Below are 9819 nucleotides of genomic sequence, written 5' to 3' on the forward strand. Positions count from 1 at the left end.
TAACATAGTTCCTAAAAACAAACAAACAAAACAATGTGGGAAACAGAACCATTCATATTATCTGGATGGTCTCCCACAACTACTGGCATACTAATGTTACTACCCCTAATTGTTTTTGGTTTTAAATTGTATGTGTTTAATTGAAATGTTTAAAATATGCTGGTGCATAAAACAAATGTATGCAAAGCTAGAGCCACAGGCCCAAATCACCTCCCAGTATTTTACTACATAAGAAGTGACACTGGCGATTGATAATCTTAGTGTCAAAAGGGGGATATGTAGGAGCTGGACTTTATAATGTATAATTTGATTTCATCCTTCTAGCCATCCTTTTTGAATAGCAGAAAGAAATGACCCTCTGGGACTATAAGATTCTGTTTTCCCATATGCATTACAAATTGGGCCCTCTCTAACTTTGTTTTAAGATTTAGGTAGTAAGAGACAGGATACTCTATTGTGTCTATGTTAAGTAAATTAGAGAAACATTGAAGGCCTGGGTCTCAATGTAAATTGTCTTGGTTAATTGTAAAACTTAGCAAGGTTTAATTTGCAATGCCTTTTTGCTCAATATAAAATACTACTGTTTGTATTCTCAATCTGTTTGTGTGAATGAGGAATGAATGCATCAGGAAAAGATAAGGTGTGAAGGCCATTGTTATAGCCAGAGTCAAGGAAAGAAGCAAAAAGACTTAGAGTATGGAAGAATCATCAGGCACTGCTTACTACCCAGACGGCTGTTAAACTGTCTGGCATCCGCAGCATGAATACATGCTTTGCCGTGTAAGAATGCACCACCCCCAGCGAACCAATCATCACCTCAGGACCACGCAGAGTCAATTTTGATTCCAGAAGATGACGTAGAGGAACAGCCTGCAATACCTTACAATCTACGTTCTCGTAAGGGTTGCCAGAAGCAGACGACTACCTAAAGCAAGGCCCAAGAAAAAGCAGTAGTGAGCCTAGCGCCTGCTGCCTGGTGGACATAAAACTGTGACTACAGTTCCCTCAGTTGAGGTTGTCAGAACCAGAAGGGCCCTGCCTCCAACATGTGGTGCCTGTTCCTCGGCTGTTGGTGTCTGAAGGTCTGGGGAGTCCACAATGACAATTCTTTTATCCAGCAGCAAGTGTGGATAGCTCAGACCCTTAATATTTCTAAATGCTGGGTCTGCAGCCACATCCCAGCCCACTCTCAAACTGATGTTCCTGTCCTGGCTATCCCACTCAATTCCCTAGACCTCACTGGAGGACCTTGTCCGTTTAACACAATATGGAACAGTAATGACACCTGGGAAGAAACTATTGGCAGTTCCTTTAACCCACTTGGGGGAGTAATACACCAGGCAAAAAAAAAAAAAAAAGGCTCCTGAGGTTAAAAGAAGTAGTTAAAATAATGGCAAATAAAACTGGAGAAAGTTTAAGAGCCCTGGCCAAAGAAACAGGGGCAATCCGACAGGTGGCCTCCAAAACCGTCAGGCATTGTGCATAGTGCTGGCGGCCAAAGGAGGGACCTGTGCTCTCATTGGAAAACAATGTTGTGTGTTTATACCTGACGATACCAATGAGGTAATAGATCACGCTAGCCACTTAGAACAAAATCGCATATCTTCCCCATGAAGAGCCGAGTTCTTTATGGAAGTGGCTAAGTAACCTGTTCAATTTCTCTGGCATAGGAAACTGGTTGTTTCAGGGAGCCCTGACTATCCTGTTTGGAATCCTAATATTTTTTGTATGTTTTCAGTTAGTCTCCTGTTGTACCCAAAATTGCGTAAGGCATGCCACTCAGGTGACTGCCCCAGAACAGAGTGCTAATATGATAATTTTGAATATTGCTGATGAACAAAGATAAAGAACGGTTAATATGTGGAACCCAGTAAAATTTTGGTCATGGCGTGAGCTTGACCAAAAGGAGGGATTGTGAAAGTAGAATGAATTATATTGTAAAAATAAGAATGGATTAAATAAATGTTTTATGTACCTTTAAGCAGAAATAAGAAATGTTGAAATACAGGTGCCAGGAAAAGAAACATTAGGCATAAACAATGGTGCTAATGGCAAAACATTAACAGAAGATGGGTGATAGTTAGTAAGGAAATAAGATATGCATGCCTAGCCCAGGTAAACTTATCTGATTCTGCTTCCTTTGTTATCTTGTTAAGTTCTCACCCTTTTATCTGTATAAATAAGATAGTTTGTGTCTTGGATGGTGCTCACATTATCTGGGTGTCATTAGCAGAGCGCTGTGCTAATAAAACAGAGTGGTCTGACAAACTGTGAGTCCTGAGTCTAACTTTGACACCACCCACCGAAGATTGATTTTCCTGTCTAGTGGTTCAGGTTCTGTAGTGTCTGCATCAGCATGTTGCTCTTTAAGGACTTCTGACAACATGTTTCACACCTCGTCCCTCTTGGATTTTGGAAGGCGCTTCAGATTCTTAAACTTTGGGTTGAGCGCTGTAGCTACCTCTAGAAATCTCACATTATACCTTCTTTGCATTTTGTCAAATTTGCAGTGAAAGTGTTCTTAAAGTGAACAACATGTGCTGGGTCATCACCCAAGACTGCCATAAAACGAAATATACGGCAGAATGCAGATAAAACCATGGAGCAGGAGACATACAGTTCTTCATCAAGGTCTTCAGTCACAAATTAATGCATTATTTTTTTAACAAGCGTTATCAGCATGGAAGCATGTCCTCTGGAATGGTGGTTGAAGTATGAAGGCATATGGATGTTAGCATATCTGACACGTTAATACCTTGCAACGCTGGCTACAAAAGTGCCATGAGAGAGCCTGTTCTCACTTTTAGGTGACGTATATAAGACACGGGCAGCATTATCTCCAGTAAATGTAAACAAACTTGTTTGTCTTAGCGATTGGCTGAACAAGAAGTAGGACTGACTGGACTCTAAAGTTTTACATTGTCTTCTTTTTGAGTGCACTTCTGCAACAACAACAAAATCTACATATGCAAGTTGCACTTTAATGATAAAGAGATTGCACTACAGTACTTTATATTTTACAGTGTAAATATTTGCAATAAAACTATATATAGTGAGCACTGTACACTTCGTATTCTACGTTGTAATTGAAATAAATATATTTGAATATGTAGAAAAACAAAATATAATAAATTTCAATTGGTATTCTATTAACAGTGTGATTAAAACTGAGATTAATTATGATTTTTCTAAAGTTAATTGCGTAAATTAACTGTGATTAATTGACAGCCCTAGATTTGAATGTTTCTGTCCCATGCAGGACAGGCTCAGTCAAGATACATGGAACGTAGGCTGGGTGGGGAGAAGTCTGTGTAACTCATGCAGTTATTGATATACATGTGACCTCAAATATTACCAATCTGTGTGTGTGTGTCCCCCCACACACAAACCCCCCCAACCAACCATCTCCCAAACAGACCCTCAGTCCAAAAAGCATTCATCCCTCATATTGTTGAAAAGAGTCATAACAAACAGAAGAAACCCAGCTTTTAAAACAATCCTCCAGCAAGACAAACTCACATGTGTAAACTCAGAAAACACCCCCAAAATTTTTTAACAATATGTTGTCATAAAAAAACCAAAGTGCTAAAAATACCTGATTTTTCAGCTACTTTCAGAAAAATCTTCTCAAGTCAGCATTTTTAGAGTGAAACTTTTTCTACCTTTTTAACCAAACAATTCTCCCCAGAAGGAGAGGCACTGGTCCTGGAAACACTGCAATACCAGGTCAATGCATGGGGTGGATAGAGCAAGCTCTTATTCCATCCCCTTGTTTCAAAAATCAATTTAATATACAGTCCTCAAATAAAGGACCTATCAGATACAACTTTAGATAATGTTTCTCTTCTTAGCCAGAAACAGATACTATGCTTTTTGATGCCAAGGAGCGGAGAAGCAAGGCTGGGAGAATCGGATGTTAGGCATCCACTCTTCCCCCACTGCTTTCTACTTCAGCACGAGGAGCTCCCAGACACGCACCAAACACCATTCACGAGTCTTTGATAACTAGGTAACTCGAAGTGATGATCACTTTCCCGAAATGACTCCACTGGAAGAATTCAAAGCAAGAGCCCTTAACACACAATTCTGTTCAAAGACAGAGGAATCTTTCAGCCTCCTTCCTCTTGCTGGTTTCCCTGTGCATGCCTAATTTGCATAAACCCACCCACTGACATGTGACTAACAATCTCTCACTGTTTTAACTCTTACAGCAAAACAGGCCAAAGAAAGCCTATGCAAGCGCTATACCACAGCCCCAATGCTCTTTTCTGCTCCTTCTCAAACGTACAGTCATCAGGCACACATAAGATAGTTTTGCTCCATACCAGTCCAGTTTCTTGTCTAACCACTGCACACATATGGTATAACCCTACCCTGAGCTGATTCCCGACTTTTGTGCTCAAAACAGGAAAAAGAGAATTGAGAGAGAAGCTGTGCAGGGAAGTCTTCCTCAAATTGCACTTCACTCCCCAAGGGCCTTTCGGGGTCTTCTATGGACTTCAGATTCCATTTGATTGCCAAAGTTTATGGTCTTATTAATTAGCCATCTCCTAATGCAAGGATGCTACATGTCAGCCTAAAGATCGATTTTCCAAAAGAGCTGAGAAACAGAACTAAAGCTGAGCACGAGGTGTTACATTTACATGAGCATCCAGGTTCTGACTGTGCCCTGGCAAGTTCAATGCTTCCGAAAGAAATCAGAAAATAAGGAGCCTGTCAGGTCCCCCTGCTAGCACCCAGATCTAGTCAATCTGCTGGGAAATAAGGAAAAGGCGATGAATAAAGAAGTCAGGAAATAACAAGGAAATGAAGAGGTTTCTGTCCAGTTTACCATCTTCTCAGCTACCAATCAAAGTTAAAGACCTAAAGTCAACCTATCGGCATAAGTACAGACGGTTGAATGGAAGTTAAAAGGAGCTGCTGTGGCAAGTGTTAGGAGCCCACAAGCAGCATGCAGATCGTTTAAAAATGCTGTAATTAGAGGCTGCGACAAAGTTCCTCCTTTACCTTGGTGGGTCCTGAGCTTTTTGGCAGATTTGCTCACCTCAGTGATCTTCCCCTCTGGTGGAACCCACAGTCTGGGTCAACTCCTCCTGTGTCTGATCAGGAGTTGGGAGGTTTGGGGGAAAGCCGGGCCCGTCCTCTACTCCGGGGTTCCAGCCCAGGGCCCTGTGGATTGCAGCTGTCTATAGTGCCTCCTGTAACAGCTGCATGACAGCTACAGCTCCCTGGGCTACTTCCCCATGGCCTCCTCCAAACACCTTCTTTATCCTCACCACAGGACCTTCCTCCTGGTGTCTGATAACGCTTGTACTCCTCAGTCCTCCAGCAGCTACACCCTCTCACTCTCAGCTCCTTGTGCCTCTTGCTCCCAGCTCCTCACATGCACACCACAAACTGAACTGAGCTCCTTTTTAAACCCAGGTGCCCTAATTAGCTCTACCTTGATTGGCTGCAGGTGTTGTAATCAGCCTGTCAGGGGTGCTGAAAGCCTGTGAACTGTACCCAGGTGTGTTCACAAGCAGTGTGAAAACGTGCAATTCCCGCTCACACTCCACAGGAACAGCACAGCTCCGGGGTTCTCTGGAATCACACAATAATGCTGGCTTTGTTCCCACAGCATCTGGAGCTTTTCACAGTGAGACATGGGGGTGCTGCAGCACCTGCCACACCCCTCGTTCCCGCACCTCTGCTTCTCTGCAGGGAACTTGTTATGCCATGGTGGGGGGGGGGGCAGGGAGACTGTGCAGGAGACCCAGGCCCACGCGCTGAGCACTGCAGCTCCAGTGCTGTGTTCGGGATTCATTTCTGCTCTCTGATAAAACTGCTCCAGGCTCCTCTGTCCAACTAATATTCGTCCAGGCTCCCTGGTGCTGTTAGTATCTGTCCAGAGCTTTCACCAGCCCTGCCCCAGGAGAGCTGGGCGCTCGCCCTTGTCATAAACAGATAGTTAAGGGTTAAAGTCTCTTTTACCTGTAAAGGGTTAACAAGCTCAGTAACCTGAGGAACACCTGACCAGAGGACCAATCAAGGGACAGGATAATTTCAAATCTCTGTGGAGGGAAGGCTTTGTCTGTGTTCCTTGTTTGCTCTGTGTGCTCTCTTTGGATCTAAGAGAGGCCAGACATGTCTCCAAGTTCTCCTGGAGTATTTCCTACTATCCAGTATAGTGAGTATTAGAAAGGCAAATTAGTCTTATAATTTGATTTCTACATTTGCAGTTGTGTGGTTGCTGGATAAATTATTTCTGTTTGCTGTTACTTTGATTATTCTGAGGAAGAGGGAGGGGGAAGTCTCTCCAAGTTTATATGTCAGGCCCTGTAATATTTTTTCATCCTGGTATTACAGAGATAGTGTACTTTCTTTCTTTTAATAAAATATTTTCTTTTTAGAACTTGATTGATTTCTTCCCTTGTTTGGATTTTCAGGGGAAGGGGGAAATGGGTTGTTTCCCTTCGTGTTGAGATTCAAGGTGTTTGGATCTGTGTTCCCCAGGGGAAGTTTTTGGGGGAACAGGGAGTGTGTCAGACACTTAAAACTGACTGGTGGCAGCGAGAACCAGGATTTTAGTTTAGAGGAGTCCATGCAGGTCCCCATCTTGGAACCCAAAAGCTCCAAGTGGGGGAGAAGACCTATGACAGCCCTGCTCTAGGAGAGCCAGGCAAGCCCTGAGCACTAGACGGTGACCCTAGGCCAGTGGTGCCAGAACAATCTGTATAGTGGGGGGTGCTGAGCCACTGAACCAACTGTAACCCCTGGGTATGATGGAAACCACGTCAAGCCAGGGGCAGCTGCAGCCCCCCCAGTTCCAGCCCCTCTGCCCAGGCAGCTCCCCCAGCCTGACACACACACCCAGCCCCTGCACCCGCCCACCCCAGGGCTCCTCAGCCCAGAGGTGAGCCCCCGGCTGAGTGGGGAATCAGAACCCCTGAAATTACCCTGGGACCAGCATGATCTGCCTCCGCCCTGCCCTGCTCCGCATGTATTCGGAGTGAGTCAGTTTCCCTGTCCCAACATGTGTCCTGTCCTTTGTCTCTTCTCCTCCCCAGCTCCTTCCAAACCAGCCCATTTCTCCTGCACCCCGGGCTGGGTCTCTGCCAACCCCCCTTCTCCCCTCCTGCCCCCAATATCTCTCTGCCCCTACAGGTCTATAGGGCTGGATCCCTCCCTCCCCCCTTCTCCCCTCATTTCCTGCCTCTAGGGGGTCTATGAGGCTGGGTCTCTCCTCCCTCCATCCCCTCCCCTGCCCCCAATATCCCTCTGGGGCTCTGTGGGGCTGGGGATCTCTCCCTGCCCCTGTGCTCCCCCCTGCACAGCATGTCCTGGGAGTGACTCAGTTTCCCTGGACCAACATTTCACACACACACCCCGACATGTCTCCCTCCACCCCAGGCTGGGTCTCTGCCAATCTCCCTTCTCCCCTCCTGACTCCAAGATCCTCTGCCCCTACAGATCTATGGGGCTGGGTCTCTCCCCTTCTCCCCCCATCCCCTCATCCCTTCCCCCAATAGCTCCCTGCCCCAGGCTGTCTATGGGGCTGGGTCTCTCCCTGAAGCCCCGCCCCCAGCGCGGGGCTCACAGACAATCCTCGCCCGGCGGCTGTGACGTGCGGTGACATGATCACTCCCCGCAGGCAACTCAGTCACTGGAGACCAAAACGACGGAAGTTTCACGTGTCCATGGGCGGGGCTATGCAGATGAGCAGTGTCTGGCGGCAGGACGGAGAGCAGCGAGAGGAACCGAAGGAGCCCGGCGGAGAGAATTCTCTGCGTGTGGCCAGAATCTGGTGTCGGGAGTTCGTGCTGTGGGTGCCTGCACCGGAGTCACTTCGGGGCAGTGATTGCTACTGAGCTACGTAGTGACCAAAGGCGTGTGAATGGGGTGTGGTGCCTGGCCGGGAGCAGCTCCTGGTGATAAGGTGCCCCTCACTCCCGACCCGCAGCCCCTGCTATCCCAGTCCTGACCTCCAGACCCACAGCTCTGCTGGTGCCCCTCACTCCCGACCTGCAGCCCCTGCTATCCCAGTCCTGACCTCCAGACCCACAGCTCTGCCGGTGCCCCTCACTCCCGACCTGCAGCCCCTGGGTTCCCCCCAGCTCGAGTGGTGCTCAGGTGGCGGGGGCGGCGTGCTCAGGGGAGAAGACGGAGCAGAGGTGAGCTGGGACAGGGAGCGGTTCCCCTGCACGCCCCCCCCCCATTGCTGGCTGCAGGCAGCCCTCCCCCCGCACCTCCCAGCACCCTGCCCCAGCTCATCTCCATTCCCCGGCCTCCCCTGAGTGCGCTTCTCGGCGCCCCCCAACCACTTTGCACTCTGGGCGGCCGACTAGTTCGCCTAGTGGTTGCAGCGGCCCTGGCCACTGCCTGTCAGCAGGATTCCTCCTCTTCCTCCTCAGTGAGACTAAATCTCCACACCTAGACAGCCGGCCTGTCCGCTGCACCCCAATCCCCCATGCCTGAGCCTCCCTGCCAAAGCCCTGCACCTGGCTCCAGACAATTAAGTCTCACGTGTCACTGGGAACTCGACGTCTTGTGCCCAGAGAGTCTCGGCCGCCCTCAGTAGCTGACCTGAGAAACACAGTGTCTGCAAAAGCAGCAAAGAGTCGTGTGGCACCTTATAGACTAACAGACGTACTGGAGCATGAGCTTTCGTGGGTGAATCCTCCCTTCGTTGGATGTGTCAGTGTCTGCCTTTTCCAAAGAAGTGCCTGGAGGGCCTTTTTCTGTGTGACCATGTGGCCTAACGGATAAGGCGTTTGACTTCGGATCAGGAGATTGAGGGTTCGAGTCCCGTTGTGGTTGTGCTTGTTCAGTTTTACCTTTGGGCTGCAAGTCCTGCTCCCTTCAGGGCTGGAACCTCTTCTTGGCCGCTCAGGCCAATGCTCTGGCTTCAGCTAGAGCCCCGGGAAGGAGTTGGGGGTTGGGTGTCACAAAGGCTGGGGCATGAGCCCCAGGTGCTTCCAGTCTCTCCTTTGCCCTTCCTGACTTGCCAAAGAAAATGGGCGGCTGCCCAGGCTAGCGTGTGGAGCAGTTTCCCTCTTCCAAATGTGCGCCTGTCCCTGTGCTGGAGGGGGTTGCTACATAGCGCCTTGGGAGCCTGGGTGTTTCTCTGCTTCTCGCCAGCTGGGGAAAAGCCTCTTGGGGTAAAATCTCCTGCCCCACTGCCAAAGTGAGCACAGAGAGTGGGATCGGTAAGAGGCGCCACCATGGGGGCTGGCCCTGCTTTCCTACCATCTTCGATAATGGCCTCAGAGCATCAGCAGCCGCCCTGCATGCTGGTCTGTGGGTGGCCTTCAGTGGGTGTTCGGCATGGCAGGGAGCAGACTGGCTGGGTGTCTCTGTGGCTGTCTGCTGGCCACACATATGCATGGTTCTCCCCTCCACTGGCCCTGCCCTTGGTTGCTCTGTGGCTTTTAAGCCTTCCCTTGGAGCTGTCAGCACCAGCCACCTCTGCTCCAGGTGCCCAGAGGAGGAGAGGTGTGTGGGGCTCCAGCCTGGGAAGCCTGGCCCTGGCCCTGCTTCCTTTAAATGCCATGTGGGCAAGAGTAAGAGTGTGGCAGCTGCAGCTACAGGGACCAAAGTTGTGGACGTCAGGTGAAGCAGCAAGAAACCCAACATCAGGTCAACCCGCAGGAATCTCTAGCCAGACGGTTAAGTTCTAGGACCCCACCCTCTTGCGGCCCAGCTGGACCAGAGACCCATCTCCAGTGGGCATCAGTGACCCAGGAGGAGGAGAAAAAAAAGCACTCTAGTTCAGGCAGGGAGAGCATAACCAAACACCTTGAGCTCCAAAGCTTTGCAGCAAACCAACATACCTGCCAG

At 48.7% G+C, this 9819-nt stretch overlaps 1 pseudogene; it reads right to left on the reverse strand.

The window, feature by feature from the left end:
* Nucleotides 1-3689: 3689 nt before the first annotated feature.
* LOC123361027 lies at nt 3690-3899 on the reverse strand (annotated as a pseudogene).
* Nucleotides 3900-9819: the final 5920 nt, after the last annotated feature.

Source organism: Mauremys mutica, unplaced genomic scaffold (genome assembly GCF_020497125.1).
Source record: "Mauremys mutica isolate MM-2020 ecotype Southern unplaced genomic scaffold, ASM2049712v1 Super-Scaffold_100350, whole genome shotgun sequence".
In the NCBI taxonomy this organism is placed as follows: domain Eukaryota; kingdom Metazoa; phylum Chordata; order Testudines; family Geoemydidae; genus Mauremys; species Mauremys mutica.